The sequence below is a fragment of the Pleurodeles waltl genome, chromosome 9 (assembly GCF_031143425.1).
Source record: "Pleurodeles waltl isolate 20211129_DDA chromosome 9, aPleWal1.hap1.20221129, whole genome shotgun sequence".
NCBI lineage: Eukaryota > Metazoa > Chordata > Amphibia > Caudata > Salamandridae > Pleurodeles > Pleurodeles waltl.
Window position 1 is genome coordinate 1,074,435,681 of NC_090448.1, and position 20,354 is coordinate 1,074,456,034.

At 41.8% G+C, this 20,354-nt stretch overlaps 1 long non-coding RNA gene across 1 annotated transcript in view; it reads left to right on the plus strand.

The window, feature by feature from the left end:
• Window positions 1–17,189: 17,189 nt before the first annotated feature.
• The window catches only part of LOC138258780 (uncharacterized), a 167,476-nt gene continuing 164,311 nt past the window's right edge, over window positions 17,190–20,354 (plus strand). The window contains exon 1 of the long non-coding RNA XR_011198565.1: window positions 17,190–17,480. This is a non-coding gene — a long non-coding RNA (uncharacterized lncRNA). The remainder of the gene's footprint in view (window positions 17,481–20,354) is intronic.

The window sequence follows — 20,354 nt, forward strand, 5'->3', positions numbered from 1 at the left end:
TAGATCCTCAATGACCATTGTTTAATTCTCTTTTTCTTTTCATTTTTTTCATTTGTTTCTTGCTTACACTTTGTATTAAGCAGATTCATAAGTCAAAATGAGAACCTTATCATTAATTAACGGTAAATAGATAGACAGCATGTTTTCAGACACAATCAAACCTGGCCTAGCAAATTGATAATAGTTAAAACAAATGTATCATTTGGAAATTAAAATAGTTATAGAAACTAGCAAATAGCAAATGTTTAAACCCCTCCATGTTTACCATAGTTTCGTACCATCTCTCAACAAATATTCCCTATTTAGCCTGAAATTTTCTTAAATTGTTTCTTCTTTTCTTGTAACTATGTTTCATTTGCTTTACATGTAATGTTTTAGAATGCAAATCCCAAAACATTGGAACTATCAAAGATTTCCAAAATGAGTCTATTATAGAGCAGACAATGAATGAGCATTAGGATAACTACAGATTCCTCATGCATCATTCAGAACCCTCCCCTACAATACCCTAATCAACAGACGTTAAACAACACATGTCATTGGGTCTGCTCCAGAATCATTGAAGATCTTCTTGAATGGCAGTACTTGAAAAGCTACTCACTCCAACACTGTTCTAGTCACAAGTGCTTAGTCAAACACTCTTCCTTTCTGACATCTTCTCTCAGAATTAATCCATTGCCATTCAATAAAATCCTAACCCTCAGACTACACACCATCAACTTCCGTACTTCTACACTTCAGAGGCTCCCACATGTATCTCAACTTCTAGACCTCTCAAAACCCATTTAAATGTTAGGAGGCCTCAACACCTTTAGAAAATGGGTTGTAAAATGATATCTGAATAGGAATGCCTTCAATATTCAAAACGTCTGCTTCAGATCCTCTACTGGCATTCTCCATGCACCCACACACTTCCCCCAGAGCCTCATTTCATACTACAGGCATGTTTTCTATATCAGCAAAAAATGGATATACATGCACAGCAATGTTAGCATATCTGCCCAAGTCAAATTCATCTTCAGCACTGGAATAAAAGTCAAGGTGAGACGACTGCTTAGAAAGGCAAGTTCTTAATTCCACAAAAACACACACCACAGTGTTTGTGTGCATATTAACTCCAGACTATACCAAGCCTGTGAACTGTATGCACATTTGTAAGATTACCAGTTAAACAGGCTCCAACATGTTCGTTAAATGCATTAGCAAAGCACAGAAGGGCTGAGGAAACGTGCACACTTGTTTGGATTTATACAGTACCAACTGACTTCTCAGTAAAAAACACAACCAACATTCATGAAACTCTTACCTACCACTAAATACATGATACGCATGCATGATATCCTTCCACAGGATATATTAGTGACAGCTCCAGGCTGCTGCAGTCGTCTTGTAAGGGCTCCATGTTACTATGGCTCTTATCAGCTCAACATTCCTGCATATGCTCAGGAACAAAAAGACATTAGTCTGCATCATTGTTCAACATTGTTGCTTTTCCTGACTGTCTTAGGACCTAACCTAATGTTTTATACATTTGGGTAGCCATAGAACTCAATCATGTTGAGTTATTTGTTAATCTGAATGATGAAATGTAGGCCTGTTTACTGGTGATCACAACAACTTGTCAATCTCCCAATCCTCAAAGCTCCTATGAAGCCTGAACAGAACTGCAACAAATGTATCTATGTATGTCTGGTATTTTCATTTTATTCACATGATTATTCTCGCCCAGTACTAGATAACTCAGTGGTTTTATCGTGCCCAAATCACAAGCCTAAATAGATTGTAAAAGTGTAGCATGCAGTAGGGTAACTTCTGATTAATAGACATTGATGTTATATTGAAAAAGGCAAAATGAGTTCTTAGCACACAGGAGCTCTCTGATTACTGGTACTAGATGGATTAGAATATGTGTTAGACTTGACATCTTTGACGAGGTATTTACCCAAACGTCCTTCCTTTACGCCCTTACTTTGTTGGACTCATTTTTGCTGACATTGGGCATTTTACCCCTGCCAATCATTGCTAAAGTGCTTGTACTCTCACTTCAAAATGTCCTAATTGGCATATTCAGTTTACTTTTATGTCTCTAGTAAATGGTACTACATGTACCCAGGGACTGTAAATAAATGCTACTAGTGGGCTACAGCACTCATTGTGTCACCCACTGAAGTAACCTTTTAAAACAGGTCTAAGGCTCTCCAATGCAGTCCACATTGCAGTTTTAAATTGCATTTTGACCTGGCAAAATGTTCATTTTGCCAGGCCAAAACCTTCCTTTTTAATACTTATATATCACCATCAATGTAGGCCTTAAAAGCTCATAAGACAGTTCACAAGGTATGTAAAACGTAGGATGTGTGTTTAAGTTTTACCTGTCCTCACAGTGAAAACTCCTCAAGTTGTTTTTAACTGTAGGGCCTGTTCCTCACCTAAACTATCACTGGGTTAACTTACAACGTTTAATAATTGCTTACTTCAGATTGGGAGCAGTTAGAGAGATGGTGTTTATTCCCAAATGAATTTTGATTTTAAATCCCATTTGCTGGTGAAGTCAGAATATGAGTTACAATTTTAAAACTGCCACTTTTAGAAAGTTGTTATTTTCCTGCCCAAAAAACTGCACTTTCCTGACAGTGTCCTGGCTCACATGACTCCACTATTGTGAGTCGTGTATTGCTTCCAGACAGTGAGACAAAGGAAGCCTAGATATGAAGGGAGCTGGTCTTCTTGACAGGATGGCTAGGGAGTTGCTGTACTCTATCATGTTTACACTTCCAAGTACTTTGCTGGCAGCACACACTAAGGAATCTGACACCAAGTATGCCCTTGTCACCCTGAACAGTTTGGAGCTAGAATCACTGGAAGAGGAAGAACTGACTGACCAGAAGCAGTTTTGGTGGTAGGTCAGGTGATTCAACCACATTAAGGCTGGTACCAGGTACATATTTGGGACCTTCCAAACCTCTCTTCAGAACATTTCTTGGACTGTGGATGATTCAGAATTAGGACTGCCCTTCTGCCAGAGGGACTGTTTTCCTGCTTGATGGACTACCTTGCTGACTCAAGAAAGACGATTGGACCTGCATGTCTTGATACCAGACCACCCATAGATACTCCAAAGGTCTGATGGCTTACTCGAGTGTGACCTACAGGGACACAACAACCTTCCAGAGGCCTCCATGTAACAGCCCAGCTGAGAAGCACCAACTGGACCTGTGTGGACCTGCCTGAGACCTGCTGCTGGCCGCCCTTGTCACAGTGAGTTCAGTGAGAGCTCCTCCTGAAGAAAAGGTAAAGTTATTTACATTCTTGGCTCCTCAGGACCGCGAAGTGACCTCTGTATGCCAAGAATTGTTTGCCTCTGATGACCGCCAATTCAGAGTTCGAACTGGACCTGCTCCTTGCACCCACTGCAACCGTCCATGATGACTGGCAATGCCAGACCTGCACTTCCCACCAACACTGACTCTCTGTGATGAATAAGTGATGATAGGCTCTTCACGCTACAGCCAAAAACTGTCCACAAAACTTGACTTGCTCCCTGTGCTGGAAGACTCCTCCTCACTGTCTTCAACAACGCATACGCCAACCATTGCATCACACTTGAGGAGGTAACTCTTCAGTAGGACTAACCTAGTCCCTGTATCCAACCAATGCTCCATCGAGGTCGGCCTGAACTTGTAACTTTCCCCCAGTTTATCGCAACCAGGTAACCATGAGTGGCAATATGTGTTTCTTGTTTTTTTTCCACCCAAAACTTTAAAAATTAATATCTCTGGTTCTACTGGTAGGTTTTTGTTGTCTTGGCGTCATTTTATTGATTAAAACATACCATATAGTTCTCAATTGTTTTGGGAGTTTTCTTTTCTTGTTTTGTGTTTTCTCTTTATTACTGAACGTGTGCTGCATAATTACTTTACACATCGCGTCATAAGCCTGACTGCTGTCTACCAAGCCACTACAGGATTATGCACAGAGTAATTTAGTCACTTATGTGCTTCACCAAGAGAGGGATTGTGCTTATTGTTTGCGCAGGGCATCCCTCCTCTAAATAAATAACCCAGTTTCTTACAACATGCAACAGGGATTCACTAATACTTAGTTTTAATTGTTTTGCACACCCTGGATGCTGATATCTGGTGTATGACAATAAAACTTGCTAGGCATGTTTAAGAGAATGTAAGACATTGACAAAAGGGCTGTGAGAATGGAAATATGTTTCAATTGTTTGGCGGATTTAGGAACTACTTGAATGTGTTCTCTTGTCTGAGTAGAATGCCGAATTGGAGTTCCATATCATGTCAAGGGTACTCACTAGCTTAATGTTATTCATGCTTTAAGAACTAGCCAGATGACTCTGAATGACACTGCTGTTGTGGGTTGTGTATTACTTCCAGACAATGAGACAAAGGAAACCTAGGTATGAGGGGAGATGGTCTTTTTGACACGATGGTTAGGGAAGAGCTGTACCCTGCCCTGATTACTAGCCAGACAGGGTTGGAAAGGTCACTGCCAACACATGGTTTGGTAGTGCTGTTAGATGATACTTTATCTCTTTTAGCTGGATGGGCCTCATGACCTTTACACACAGCCAGCAGTGGAGGCCTTCCTAGCACTTGCTCACTTTCTGGCTCTTCTCAGTGTGGATAGCTTTCAGAGGCCAGGTGTGGGCATTGTCTTTCCAGAACAGCATTTTTGCTTTGCTGCCCTCCTACTCATCTGGTATGTATGTAGATGTATTCAGGTTACAGTTATCACTGGATGAGCTTGACGATGGGTCAGCCAGCAGAAGTGTGAGACCATCCCTTGCTAGTCATAAACACTCTCTTATATATACAAAATCAGATTACATATGTCTAGGCAGAGCCAATCGGTGGCATTTTGCAACAACACCATTGGAATCAGCATTTATGATTCACAAAAAAAGCATGTATTGATCACATTCAATGTAAGCAAACAAATGCTAGTTAATATAAGTGACCCTTGTTAATAGCAAGGCCACAATACATTTTACCTTATAAGGTTTCTGAGCTTTGGTGACACATTATGCAGTTTGTGTGTGCCACCAGTAAGTTTCCAGTTAGTCTCACTGAACATTTTTCCTGCTCTTGATCTGAACATTTGTGTTGATCCTGACCACATGTTTGTTTTGAATGAGCTACGGTTAAAATGCAATGGCATTTGTCTGCACAGTTTCCTACAATTTGCAAACAAGGCTTGTCCTCTTTTCATCTAATTTACTTACCTGTCTTGTACATCCTTTTTCTGCTACATGTAAAGAAGTCCTGTTGTGTTCGAACCACCTTGACATTTTCGGTAATTTTCTTTTCACCATCCACAGTAATAATTGCTTGCAAAGGAGAAATATAATTTGAACAAAAAGTTTGAACACCAGGATAGACACATATATATGTCATGCTTGGAAATAAGAAGAAATGGAACAATCAAACCTTACTGTGTCATAGCTTGCATTTTATGGACAACATCCTCTAGGCATTCTTTTCTCTTGCCAGAAACAAATATTGTTACGGTAAAGCAGACTGACAGATGATATATGATTACACATTTCATCCACAGAATGGTGCTATGTTTAGGAATTACTATAATTTATATGGGTTCTGCCGCTCTGAAATATGCATTGTGTGACAATACAGCTTGCTGTGAAACACAGTGTGTTGTTGCTTACAGTCGTGATTTTCAGACACTCATTGACTCATGCATCTTTCTACTTCAGATATTAGAAAAACAAGCATTGTGTGTGTCTCTGAAGAGGTATACAATATGCTTATGCTGAGGAATACCAGTGGCAAAATAGATGCTACAGGAAGTATGATCCCTTTAAAAAATGTCTGACTAGAGGGACATACCTCCATTCCCCCTCCATGAGACTAAGATTCTCTAGAGTTTAGGGTGCCTATATACTAGGATGAAATTCAACTGCAAGTATATGTTTCCGGCATAGAATTGTGGATTTTTCCTATCTGTAAATATTCCCTACACTAAATACTGAAACAATATGTAAGGTTACTCCAACAAAGGATCCTCTTGTGCTGATAAAGACCCAAAAGAATGTGTTCTGGGTTCTGTGGGTAGATTGAAACATGCTGACCTCATTAAAAAACATCCCTGGGTCAGTTTTTTTGTAAAGCTTACCAGACACAATCTCTAATAATTGTCTTTTTTGTCCCCAGTTAATTGTATTAATATTAATAGTCAAAATTATGCTCACAACATATGACAAAAAGTTCTAATTAAGAGCTCATGTAATCAGGAGCGTATTCAGACAGGAATTTGTCTTGATTTGAATTTGAGCAGCCCTGATGATGAAACATGTTATCACTTGTGAGAGGGGGTCCTGTCCCTACAAAAGTAAAGTCTTTCGGAGTAGCAAATTACTCCAGCCTTCCCGCCCATAATAGTTGGATTGTTATATGGTAGTTGTATTTAGAAGACATGTAACAGATCTGAATAGGTTCCTCTCAATCCAAGGCCGATGTTAACAGTGAAACACAATGCAATATTGTGCAACCCACAACAGGCTCAGGGAAGCCAGCATACTAGTTCTAGGAGTGTAGAAGCACACAGGTTGTAGCCAAATGTCCTGAATTTTGATTCCAGGAGACTGAATACCTACTAAATGATGCCAACTGTATTTATGTTTGACTTCCTACTGTACAGTAAAGGAGTATTGGAAGGAACTGAGTAGATAATGATCGACAATAGGCAGAATTGTGTGTGTAAAAATAAGTTGCATGTGTGTTATACAATATACTTAGCTGACGATCACATTTCCAATGGATTACTATGGCTGCTCCATTTTTAATGTTAGTTGTACTTGTGTTGCCGCCAAGAAATGTCAATGTAGTTGTTCAAAATGTCAAAACACTTACTGCTTTTGATACAAATATAATCACCAAAAAGTCACATATGTAAATACATACCAGAATGTAATTGTACACTAATTGTAGAATCTTGAAATGTGACATTATTATATATTGCACAAGCAGAACTTGACACTTCTTTAATGACTAGTCTGGGGCACTGCAGACAACATGTACAATGTGGGAAGGTCAGAGATGTTGATTGTGATACAAAAGTTCAATTTGCTGTAAAGCAGCATCCGTTCAATTGTATACAACGAACATGTGAGGAAACTACTGTGTGTGTGTGTGCGTATGTGTGTGAAAGAGAAACTGTGCCACTGTGATGTATTTGCTTCCACAGCTCTTCCTTTGAAGAGGAAATCCTAAATTGAGTTGTCAGGGACTGAACCCATTTATACCCAGAGTCTAGCTAGATTTTCTGTTTATGCCCCTGGATGGAAAGTGTACCACGCCTAGCATTGGCAGAGAGGATTACAACTCATCTCCAAAGGGAAATGACTAGAAGGAGGAAAACTACTTTTACAACTAAGGCAAGGCTAGAGCTATTTTGGAAGTAGGTATTTGGGAGGGTTTTCAGTAAACTGAGAAAGGAAGTGCTGCAAAAGGGGTAGACTCTATGGGGTTAGTTGTTGGCCTCCTTTTGCTTCTGCAGGTACACAATGGGCAGAAGGACTCCTGACGTCAAAATGTTCCACCTTTCCACTGCCGGCTGAATGCTGCAGGAGTGCTGACTGAAGAGAAACCTTCGACCTAGAAGCCTGCATTGAAGACCCAAGGGTCCTCCTGCACTGATCAGGAGTGCTTCAGGAACTAATGGGACATTGGGGGTCATTTGAAATATGGTGGATGGCCCCACCAGATCAGTGGAGGTCATTGTCTTTACTTTCCCAGTGGATGCCTTAATTTATACATTGAGATCCAATTCAGGCGGGCACAGTTGTTTATGCCTTCAGTGGAACTGCTGTGGCACTCCTCCACCGAAGATATTTAGGCTTTACTGAGCAGGAACTATCATTATTATGTCCACTCAGCAAAGGGTTTTCTTTGGTTTTTTTTAAGTATAAAGTGTATTCTTTAAAAGCAAATCTCTCTTCACATAAAGTCCACTAAGCTATTTCCCTGCCTGGGTCTACCAGCACCCTCCTGGCTGTCCTGGGCAGGGATATCTAATGACGGTTGTGCTGCACCAAGTAAAGCAAGATGACTGTCACTAGGACCTAAAGACCTCCCAGACAAATGGGCTGTCAGGTCAGAGGTATCTAACAGGGAGGTTCTACCAGCAGAAAGCCCACAACTTCCCACGACTCAAGAACAGAGAAAGCATGATTTGGCATGGTGTGTGCTCCACTGTTACATTGGACACCCATTCTACCAAAATCTGGAGAGCCACCTTTGTCATTGTCAGAAATTGGGTTATTGATTGAGGGGGTGGAAACCCCATTCAGACAACAACTACAATCCTTGTCAGGGTAAATCACAAAAGTAATTAAATTAACCTATCCTTAACCCTTTGGTACATTGGGAGGCTTGCAATATATAAAGTATTCATGCAGCACACAAACAGTAGCAAAGTGAAAACATAAGACAAAAACATTCTAAGCCAATTTAGAAAAATGATCTACATAAAAAAAAAAAATGATACCAGAACAATATAAATCCAATGGGTAGAGTTGGAAATATTCATTTTTAAATTTTCTAGTGAAAAGATTCCCGTAAAGCTTTAAGCGGCAATTGCGGTCATTTGGTCGTATAAGACTGGGAAAATTCACAAGTTCAAGACGACTTTGATGGAGCATGGGTGGATACAGTGACCAGGGTAGTCCAACTAAAAGAGTTATCTTCTCAAGGTCTGGCGCAAAGAATTCCATTTGCAGTTTAGGAGGTCTCAAGGAGCAGGGAAAGTACTGCAGATAGTGATCACTGTTGTATGAAGAATTGGCTGGGCGTCCCAAGCTGTTGTCACTATAGAGCTAAGAGCCAGTCAGGTGTCTCAGACAATCGTTGCTGAAGCTTTGCATTGGTGATTACCACAGGCTGTCGCTCGTATAGCACGGAGTGCAGATCTCATGTTGCTAGCTGCTTTTGGTAGTTGCTGTAGGGCATTGAGCAGGTCTTCACAGGAACTTCACTTTGGCAGTTGTTGCAGGTGACAGTCTCTGGGTGAAAGGCTGTGAAGAGCCCATACTACAGGATTTCACCTTATCTTCTTGGGAGGAGCTCAGACTGATGCCAGGCCAGGGTCCAGGACCTGGAGGCACCTCCTGGGGATCATGCAGGTCCAGGCACGTCCATTTGAAGCAGGTAAACTAGGCAGTGCCAGGGAGGCCTCTGGCGCATGTTATGTCCCTGTAGCTTCAGCAGGTCAGCCAACTGACCCTTGGAGTCAGCCCTTGATAAAAGTACATAGGCCCAGTCTTCCTTCTCAGACAGTAAGGCAGTCCTCAAGCAGCAAGTCAGTCCTCTAGCAGCAGGGCAGTCCTCCTTCAGTAATTTCCACAGGTCCAGGAGTGTTCTTAATAGTGGCTTTGGGCATCCTTAATGTAAAACTGGTGCCAACATTGGTGAGGGGGATTCCGTCTACTATTACTACATCTGGTGCTGGAAGTCCTTCCCTTGTCAAGGCTCCAAAAAGTCTGGTGTGAATAAAGGCTGGTGTCAGGTTCTTTGTGTGTGTTGGAGGCAGGCTCTTTGAAGTGCAAGTTGGGCAGGGCACAGCTGTGCCCCAGCCATCTTGGCAGGATGCTCCATCCGGCCCACACTGCTAGTCCCCTTTGTGTTACAGTCTTGAAGCAATGCACAAAGCCCAAAAGCAGAGCCATTAACAGTTATGTGACCCAGAACATTAACAGAAAGCACAAATTGCTAGTGCAAGAAATTGGCAACTTTCTCAATGTGGCATTTTCTGACCTGTAACCTAAAATCCAACATTACCATTAAATAGGTTTTTAAATTACAATTATTTTTAATGTAAACATTAAAAATCTATCTTCTCCCAACCCAATGTTACCACGTGTTAAATATGATAAGGTAACCCATTGTTAGTCAATGGTAGAGCTAGACGTAACAGCAGTGAAAAACGTCTTTAGGAGTTTTTCAGTACCAGGACATGCAAAACTTAAACCCACATGTCCTCTTTTTTAATACAATGTACCCTGCCCTCTGAGCCCTTTGAGCCTACCTTAAAAGTGACTTAAATGTATTAAAAATACAATTGTGGACCTTTCAGAAGGTTTGTATTTCAAGTTTAAAATGGTTTAAAACTGCACTACAGGCTGCAGGGGCAGGCCTGAAACATGTTTTAAAAGGCTACTTTAGTGGGTGGAACAAAAAGTGCTGATGCCCACTAGCAGCATTTAATTTAAAGACCCCACCATTTACGAGGAACTTAAAAGTAAATTAAATGTGCAAGTTAGGTGTAGGCTAATTTAGGAGCGAGCACAAGCACTTTGGCACTGGTGGCACTGGTTAGCAAGGAAAAAGTGCACAGTCATACTGCAGGCAAAAACTGACTTGATAACAGAAGAGAGCTAAGAGAGAACCTGCAAAAAGGACCAGGTCCAACAGTCATTTTTTCCACCTTCAGTGCTGAGGCTTCCCCAGAGAGGGAGCACCCTCAGCAACCAAGATTTCCAAGCCTGATCCACTCTGAGCTTTTTTCCACTGAATCTGCAAAACTATGTGGTGAAGGTATACACCTTCAGGGAGCCTCGCCTGTCTATAGCTTCCAGCCCTGAACCTTTGGGGGATTTTTCAAAAAGGTGACTAAGCACCAAGGAAACACTTGAAACTGGGTGAGGTAGAAAGTCTACCTAGTTGCAAGCAACCTCAGCAGCTTGAAAATCCTGCTTTGTCACAGCTTCTAGTGCCAAAATGGAAGGGTTCACCTTGAGACTGACAGTGACATTTTTTACTTAGTGGGGCCCTCAGTGGCTTATTAACTGAGTAAGAATGTTAAAACTTTAGCCATTGTAACCCATCTGGTTTACTGGACCTCAGCTCCATACTGATTAGCCTAAAATTGTATCTATGTCTGTCAACTATGTACGATGACTTTCAATCGGCTTTGAAAGTTTTATTGCCACTTGTTTTTTAAGCTTTAAAAATCCATTCCTCCAGTTCCCCTTAACTCAAATTAACCATTTTACTGTCTTTTTCTTTGTAATAATTTTATTGATTTAAATTTTCCAAATGGGGCTGGGAAAATAATTGTGGTGTTTTCTTAACCCCTTGGCAGCCAAGGACATAACGGCTACGTCCTTGGCTGCAGCGCTTGCACTGGCTCATGAGGGGGAGAGCTAGTGCTCCCCCCATGAGACTTGACTTGATGCCCTCACTGCAGGGATGGAAGAGGAATCACTTCCCCTTTCACCCCCGCTCCCTGATGACATCAGCACGCGATCATGCGCTGACCTCGTCAGAGGCCTGCCCCTAGGCGCTGGAAGCTCAGCTTCCAGCATCACTCGGAGGAGAAATGCTTTTGCATTTCTCCTCCAATCACGTGGAGGGGCCGAGAAAGGCATGAAAGGAAAGGAAAGGCCTTTCCTTTCCTTTGATGTCTTTCTCAGGATTTCTGCTGCCCGGTCACAATGCGATCGGGCAGCAGAAATGCCACAGGGGGACAATTGTTTTTTAGCCATTTCTCCCCCCCCCGGGGGCAGATTGGTGTTATATAATTAGACCGATCTGCCCCTGGGGGGGGGGCAGAAACCCCCCAGACATCAGGGATAATTTTCTTTTTGTTTATTTATTTTTATAAATGGGGAGCGACCCATTAGGCAAGAGTCGCTCCCCGGGGGGCAAATTGTATTTAGGCCATTGGCTAATTTTTATTAGGCCAATCTGCTCCCAAGGGGGGCAGAAACCCCTTGACACCAGGATTTTTTTTTCTGTGCATCAATTTCACGCAAGGGGAGCGACCCCTTAGGTAAGGATCATTCCCCTGGGGGGCAAATTTATTTTAGGCCTTTTCTGCCCCCCTTGGGGGAAGATCAGCCTATTTTAATTATGCCGATCTGCCCCCCAAGGGGGCAGAAATCCCTAGGCACCAGCGATTTTTCTTTGCGCCAATTTCACGCAAGGGGAGCGACCCCTTAGGCAGAAAGCCCATCAGAGACCAGGGAAGATTTGTTTTCCAAAATAAAGAGGGTGGGAGTATGACCATACCCCCACCCCAAATAAATGGGGCCAATGTGTTCTGCCCACCATTTGGCAGATAGGGCAATTACCCCGATCCACACCTGGGGGGGCAGAAAGTCTACTAGATGCGAAGGAATTTAAAAAAACTAAAAATAGTGGGGTGTTGGCTACCAACCAGTATGGGTCTGGTTATGCCCCCACCGCCACTGAAGGGGGTAACAGTCTTTTAGCTCTCCCCCGCTCACTAAAACATCCTATCCCACGGCAAGCAAGAGGACATTTGATTATTTGCGGTTTTGGTTTTACATTTGGGCCATGAGAGCTTGGATAACTCTCAAAATTGTCCCACTTGGAATGGTGAGAGCTGCACTTTTTGGACTTTGGGATGCTGCCATGTAGAAAAATACACAAGACCTAGACACATCTGAAAACTCAACATCTGAAAACTCAACATCTGAGTGAGTCCAGGGTGGTATGCTTCACATGCACCCAGCACCATTTTTTTACCCACAGTGCCCTGCAAACCTCCAACTTTGCTGGAAATCACACATTTTTCCCCCATTTTTGTGATGGAACCTTCCAGAATCTGCAGGAATCCACAAAATTCCTACCACCCAGCATTACTCATCTATACCAATTAAAAATTCTGCCCCACTTGTCAGCCTCAAAATGTTATTTTTCCAACTGCCCTTTTGGACCCGCTTTGGTCCCCCCTCAGTTTCTACATGTTTTTGGCTCTTCCCCGTCACAGGCACTTGGCCCACCTACATAAGTGAGGTATCAGTTTTACCAGGAGACTGAGGGGAATGTTGGGTGGTAGGAAATTGGTCCTTGTGTGGTGATCTCACACAGAAATATGGGAAGATTTTAATTTTTTTTAGCTAATCTTGAGATTTGCTGAGGATTCTAGGTAAGAAAACACTAGGGGATACACGCAAATCACTCTTCCCTAGACTCCCTTGGGTGTCTAGTTTTCAGAAATGTCTGGGTTTGGTAGCTTTTCCTGTCTGGCTGCTGAGCCCAGGACCAAAAACGCAGGTGACCTGTCCCCCCCTCACAAAAACTGTTTGTTTTGTGTTTGATAATTTGGATGTGTCCACATAGTATTTTGGGGCATTCCTTTTCTTGGCCACTAGGCCTACCCACACAGGTGAGGTACCATTTTTATCGGAAGACTTGGGGAAAAGGCTGGGTAGAAGGAAATCAGTGGCTCCTTTCAGATTCCAGAACTTCATGGCACCAAAATAGGTGGAAAAAGTGTTTTTGTGGCCAAATTTTGAGGTTTACAAAGGTTTCTGGGTAACAGATCCTGGTGAGAGCCCTACAAGTCACCCCATCCTGGATTCCCCTAGATGTCTAGTTTTAAAGAATGCACAGGTTTAGTAGGTATCCATAGGTGCCTGCTGAGCTAGAGGCCAAAATCTACAGCTAGGGACTTTGCAAAAAACACATCAGATTTCAATGTAAAAATGTGATGTGTCCATGTTGCGTTTCCTGTCGCAAGCATTAGGCCTACCCACGTAAGTGAGGTACCATTTTTATCGGGAGACTTGGGGAAACACAGAATAGCAAAACAAGTGCTATTGCTCCTGTCTTTCTCCACATTTTGTCCTTCCAAATGTAAGACAGTGTGTAAAAAAGACGTCTATTTGAGAAGTGCCCTCTAATTCACATGCTAATATGGGCACCCCGGAATTCAGAGATGTGCAAATAACCACTGCTTCTCAACACCTTATCTTGTGCCCATTGTGGTTTTCTTGATACCTATTTTAACTCTTTACATTTCAGCAAATGAATTGCTGTATACCCGGTATAGAATGAAAACCTTTGCAAGGTGCAGCTCATTTATTGGCTCTGGGTACCTAGGGTTCTTGATGAACCTACAAGCCCTGTATACCCCTGCAACTAGAAGAGTCCAGCAGACGTAATGCTATATTGCTTTCAAAAATCTGACGGCGCAGGAAAACGTTACAGAGTAAAACGTGGAGAAAATGGCTTTTCTTTCACCTCTATTTCAATATTTGTTTATTTCAGCTTTTATTTTCTGTAGGAAACCCTTGCAGAATCTACACGAATTACCCCTTGCTGAATTCAGCATTTTGTCTACTTTTCAGAAATGTTTAGCTTTCTGGGATCACACCCGTTTCTGTCACTAACTGGAAGGAGGCTGAAAGCACAAAAAATAGTAAAAATGGGGTATGTCCCAGTAAAATGCCAAAATTGTGTTGAAAAATTTGGTTTTCTAATTCAGGTCTGCCTGTTCCTGAAAGGTGGGAAGATGGTGATTTTAGCACTGCAAACCTTTTTTTTATGCCATTTTCAGGGGAAAAACCACACACCTTCGTCTGCAGCCCTTTTTTCCCATTTAAAAAAAAAAAACACAAAATGTTTGCTGTAGTTTGGCTAAATTCTTAATTTCCTTCATGGGAACCCACAAAATCTGGGTACCCCTAGAATCCCTAGGATGGTGGAAAAAAGGACACAAATTTGGCGTGGGTAGCTTATGTGGACAAAAAGTTATGAGGGCCTAAGTTCGGACTGCCCCAAACAGCCAAAAAAGGCTTGCCACCTCAGTGGGAAAAGGCCTGGCAGCGAACGGGTTAATTCTTAAAATTGTTTAACACTGCTTAGACGTAACTCTCATTACTTCTGATGAATTGCATGCTGCTTATGCCATTTCTATCAGGGACTAAAACAATATTCATATTTAACCATTTTGTAATCTACCATTATGTTGAGTAGGTTGGTAGGGGTACCGCTTTCCCAAGTTACTAACCCAGTTTCTGATGCTCCCTCTCGTTTGCAAAATTAACACTGAAGGTTGTGCACTATGACTTAGGATACCCCACGGGGCACTCCCTGTTTACTCCATTAAAACATTTGTACAGAGTGATTCTTTGAGGTCTCACTCATGGAAAAAACTATTTTACAGTTAATTATGAAAATTACAAATGTGTATAGCTATGATTTTGGAGTGCGTAGACATCATTGCACCCCATTATAAATTTGTGAGATTCACTAATTCTGTATGTCCTTCGCAGATGCAGCACGCAAGTTTCCAAATCATAGATCTCCGCTATGTTAATTCTCCCCAATGTGAAGTGAATTACAAACCCCAGTTAGACTCATTTCATCTGTGTTCCGTGCTTATCTCGCCAAACAGTTGCATGAATAAGATAAAGCACTCCAATGAGGAACAAAGGGTCAGATGTATCAAACATTTTTGCGATCGCAAACGGCCGTTAGCAATGGCAAAAATGCATTTTGGTATGTATTAATTCCAATTTGCGATTCAGTAATTTGTTACTGAATCGCAAACTAGATTTGCGACTACATACCGATTCTGTATTGGGATGGGGCGTGTCAAGGGCGTCCCTTCCTAATACCGAAATGCAGAGGTATGAATGATTGTTTTGTGATCGTGATTGTGGTCGCAAAACAATTGCAGTTACCACCAATTTCAAATTGGTGGTAACCCATTGGCAAAGGGGAAGTGGTCCCCAAGGGACCCCTTTCCCTTTGTGAATGTATGCAAAAACATTTTTTAAGAGCAGGCAGTGGTCCCAGGAACCACTGCTTACTCTTAAAAAATTAAAAGATAACTTTTCATTTTTCTTTTTAAACACATCCCATTTTTCTTTAAGGAAAACAGGCTGCATTAAAAAAAAAAAAAAATTGCTTTATTTAAAAGCCATCACAGACATGGTGGTCTGCCGAGCCCAGGACACTATCCCTGTGATTGTAGCCTTTCGCAATGGGTTGCAAATTGCAACCTACCTCATGAATATTAATGAGGTAGGTCCATTTGCGAGCCCTTGTGAGTTTCATATATTCCAATAACGATTACTCAATTGCGATTAAAAAAAACAACACAATTTTGTTATCGCTTTTGGAATTGATGATACATCTGGCCTAAAGTCTTGAGTGACAACTGTTTAATATGTTATGTAGCCAGTGGTATATGATTAGCGGCATGTATTAGTTGATTGTACTCGTTCCAAGTCACTGGGTATTGTCAACTAATTGTAACACGAATTGTAATGGCAACTGAATATTCTCTTTTTTTGGTCAAATTATTTGTAATTTATATTTGCAACGCCATAATGAAGTTTCATCGAGCATAATAATATAATATTTAAAACGCATAATGCTGAAACTCAAGTGTCGAATTTATTTTAAATTTTACATGGATGCATGGATTAGGGAATAGACATGACCTGCTATAGTCAAGATTAAAGTCTCTCTACTTCAAAGTTATCTACTGCTGGAGTTCAAGGAATGTTTCTGCTTCTCTGCAAAGTTTCCACCTGTCTTCACAATAACTTGTCATTCACTCTCCCACACAGTTTGACAACTTTGCCTTAACAACAGAAACAACTGCTTGAAACTTGTGATTGTCTGCCAAGCTAAAAGCATGTGCAAGGGACATTTTTTTCCTGTTTTTTACTTCGATGAGATTTGCGTAATTGTGAGGTCTAATTGGAGTCACATAGCTGTCTGTCAAATGAACACTTTATTACTTGGTTGAAGGAAAGGGATATACTGAGCAAAGGAAATCACACTTCACCTCAACAGAAGGCAAGACAGATAGCGGGGAGAGCAATCAAAACAATGAGTGCAAGACATCTCAAATCAGCATGTTTTACTGAGTAATTGTCGTTTTTAAATGGGTACATACATATTAAAATAACATTTTTATGCTTGGAATCTATTCACATCCAACTTTTTAAGGTGCTTACCAACTTTAAAATGTTATCTAAATCAAAATCACCTCGGCATTCCCTCCTCAGTTTCTATTCTAATCTTCCTTTTCTACCCTTCATGAAGTACTGCTTGTTACCTCTGGGGACGATTTAGAATTGCAGATGAAATTCTGCAACAATGACTGGGAAGCTGATTGCATTGCTGTAGTCTTTGACACTGTCTGACAAGTTCAAAAGAGACATTTTAACCTATTGACCAGTTCTGAAATGTTAAGTTACTTACTGGTAATCTTCATTACTCCTGGTCCGGTAGTCTCCGTCCCCTTCATTACGTTATGGAGAGAAATATCTCCATGACAGAAAAAGAACACGTGGAATGCTGCGTCATACCCTGCCCCCACCGGGTAGCACATAATCATGTACTTACCCATTATTCCTCCCTTTCTTTTTTCTGTCCGATGGCAGGGATTACGAGGACAGTGCTGCTCTTCCAGATGTCGGTTGTCCTTGCTTCCTCCAGCTGGGCGGTGGGGAAGCTTTGTGCTGCTGGGCTAATGCATGAGTGCTTGGCCTCATTGCAGTTCCGTGTTCCTCTCTCGTGCCGATTGGCCACTGGGCGGGTCCTTTGTTCAGCTCTTTGCGGCTGGGGTGCCTGAGTTTGCAGGAAGCACGTCCTCTGCTTCTGGGTCCTGCTTCCATCTGTTTGATGTTGCGGTAACGATGAGGAAGTCACCACACTTCTCCCGATGGATGTCAGGTACTTTTTCTTTCATTTTACAGATTATGCTCTACTTTTTTCACAAGGCATTTTCTGTGCCACCTGGATGGATTTTTTTGATGGTGCGCTTTCCTCTGGGACTCAGAGTTAGGGGTGGGGCTTCTGCTGCAGGTCGTTTTTTCCCCCTTTTTTTCTCCCCCTCTTTTTTTGGGGGGCCCCTTCCTTCTGGTTCCTGGTCAGTTTCTTGTGCCGGTTTTTGGAGGTGCTGCGTGTGTTGATATGGGAAACACACAGCTAAAAGGAAGCATGTGGATGTCTCTTCCTCTTCTTGTTCTTCATCCTCCTCCTCTTCCCATAGGCAAGCTCGGAGGAGCAGGAAGAAAGATGATGCCCACCTGCACAAACTTATTAGAGAGACATTATTGGAGTTTCAAATGGCTCCTCCTAGGGTGTTTCCATCTGGGGTAGCTGAATCTCCCTCCTCCAGTTCTGAGTTAGAGGCTCCTTCTCCAGAGGAACAGAAGGGCAAATATGTTTCCAAAGAGTTGTTTCCCCCTCTGATGAAGCATGTGATATTGAACATGGACTTTCCTGAGGTTGATGTTCCTGTGACTTCATCTGGCTCTCTTTTACACCAGGTACTGTACCGGTGGGTGCCCCTATTCATCCTTGTATTCAAGAGGTGATTAAGAGGGAGTGGAAAGATCCTGACAAAATTATTCTTCCCCGGTTTATGGCCAAGTTGTACCCTTTACAGGATATGGACCAGGTGTTGCCAGACTCTGTTCCTATTGACTCTTTTGTCGCCAGTTTAGTTGGCAGGATGTGGACGATAGGACCTGGGGGTAACAACCCTTTATGTCAGTTGGTAGTTCTAAACAAGCGCAATCAATGTAATCCACATCACCTCTGGAAAACGTAATGGGGTACCAGAGCAATCTGTGTGATCTCATACTTGCCAATACGTTGATTTAGGAGGTTGTCTATTGTTTTAGCAAAACTACTGCCTACAGAGGTGTTGGAGTCATCCTACTGCTTTTGGAGAAGCTTTGGATTGAAAGAGAGGTCACACCAATTCTGAACTATTTCCATTCACAGAATGTCTTGCAGGATCTCACTGTGCTTTTGGCTCAAATTGCATATGCAAATCATTGATTGAAGGGCATGTGTTTGTTTTTATGAGCATATAAAATGCTATGCCTTATAGCTTCAAACACACATAAATTGATGGGAGGAATGCTTGCAATAAGTCTAACCACTGGTAAAAGCTTGGGGTAGCATTCAAACCCATTCTTCTTTTTCCCATCATGCCACCTCAGTTTGGACCAAGCCATTTGAAAATCAGTCTTGACCCTACTCCAATAAGAACAGTCCCGCCCTAACTGTCAAGCCAGGTCATCACTGAACTGGAACACCAGCAACCCAAGGCGGGGTTTTCCCTAAATGGGACTCTTCAGTTGGGTGCAGCTTGGGTCCAGTGGCACAGTAAGAATGGGGCCCACATCTGGGCATTCCCTTGATTCCGTAGCCACAGTGCAGTTCTGGCTGGGCTGTTTACATTAAATCAGGTGAAGACTGACTTGCATATACCTGGGTCCAAACCGAGGTAGCATGGTGTGCAAAATATCTATGGGCTGGGATACTGGCCTGAGAAATTACCAATGACTGAGATTAATTCAAGCCTTCCATCTAGCACTTTTTTGTATACTGTAGTGTAATGCCTAATGGCATAGCATCAATACTGCAAATCACAAACATATGCTGCACTGTATTGAGGATGGAGAGTATAGTGAGAAGCTACAACTTACCACATTCACACACACAAGCTGTAATAAACTCAAAAATAGCATATCCTTCTAAAGTCATGCCACCTTCCACTTGTGTTGCACTTCTACAGAGAGGCACACAGACACACTGTCACCAGTACCAATGTAGAGCAAGAAGAATGCTACAGAGAAAGAGGCAGACATTGTGGTGCTCTATGTGGTTGAACTCTCTGATCAACTCTTTAGGCTGCTCCATGCATTGTTAATGCAAATGACATGCAGACCTTTTAGCAGGAGCTTGTTAAATGAGTGAATGCAATGGGGGAAGGATGCTTATTGTGGAATACATCAAGAAAAGTGTTGTGATGCAAAGATACATGTGAAGGATGTGTATAGCAGAATACAAAAGGAATATTTAATGATTAGTGGAGGACCTACAGCATCTACAACCCCCACATAACAGCTCATTCTTGGCTTCCTGCACCTCAACCAGATATTTACCATTTATTTAATTGTTGTCAGCCTATCCGGCCATAACAATAACACACAATAAATACCAATCCATCAAACTCTGTAAAAATCGCATTAAATAAAACGTCTCAATAAAAAGAAAAAACTGTACTTGAATTTTTGATTTAACGTGCCAAAATTTATCCAATTTGCCCTGCATTATCATAAAACTTGCTCTATGACCATAATTTGCATAAAACTCTTGACTGATTCTAGAAAAACATGATAAATCTAAAATTTAGATATCTTATTCTGGTACTAATCATTTGGGACCTTACGGTGCCTGCCAACAGTTTAATAGTAACCCAGGACCTAGCCCCGTTTTACAACAACCTGCACCGATTTCCCAAGCTAATAATAGCTATGGGATAACTCAAGCAATTATACTTGTGCCAACTGTGGGTGCATTGATAAACGTAACTTCCATGCTTCCAGTATGTAAGTGGAGACCTTTGTCACAATGTGTTTCGCATCTGATCGCATACATAATACTTCCGCCTCTTTGCACTTCCTAACTCCGTATGATCTAAAAAGTGGACTTAAATACAATTTGCGGAGTTTGAGCGTGAAGTGACATAATAAAAGGAAGTGGGATAGTGTTTCTTGGCCACTATGAAGACATGGACAACATTCTAAT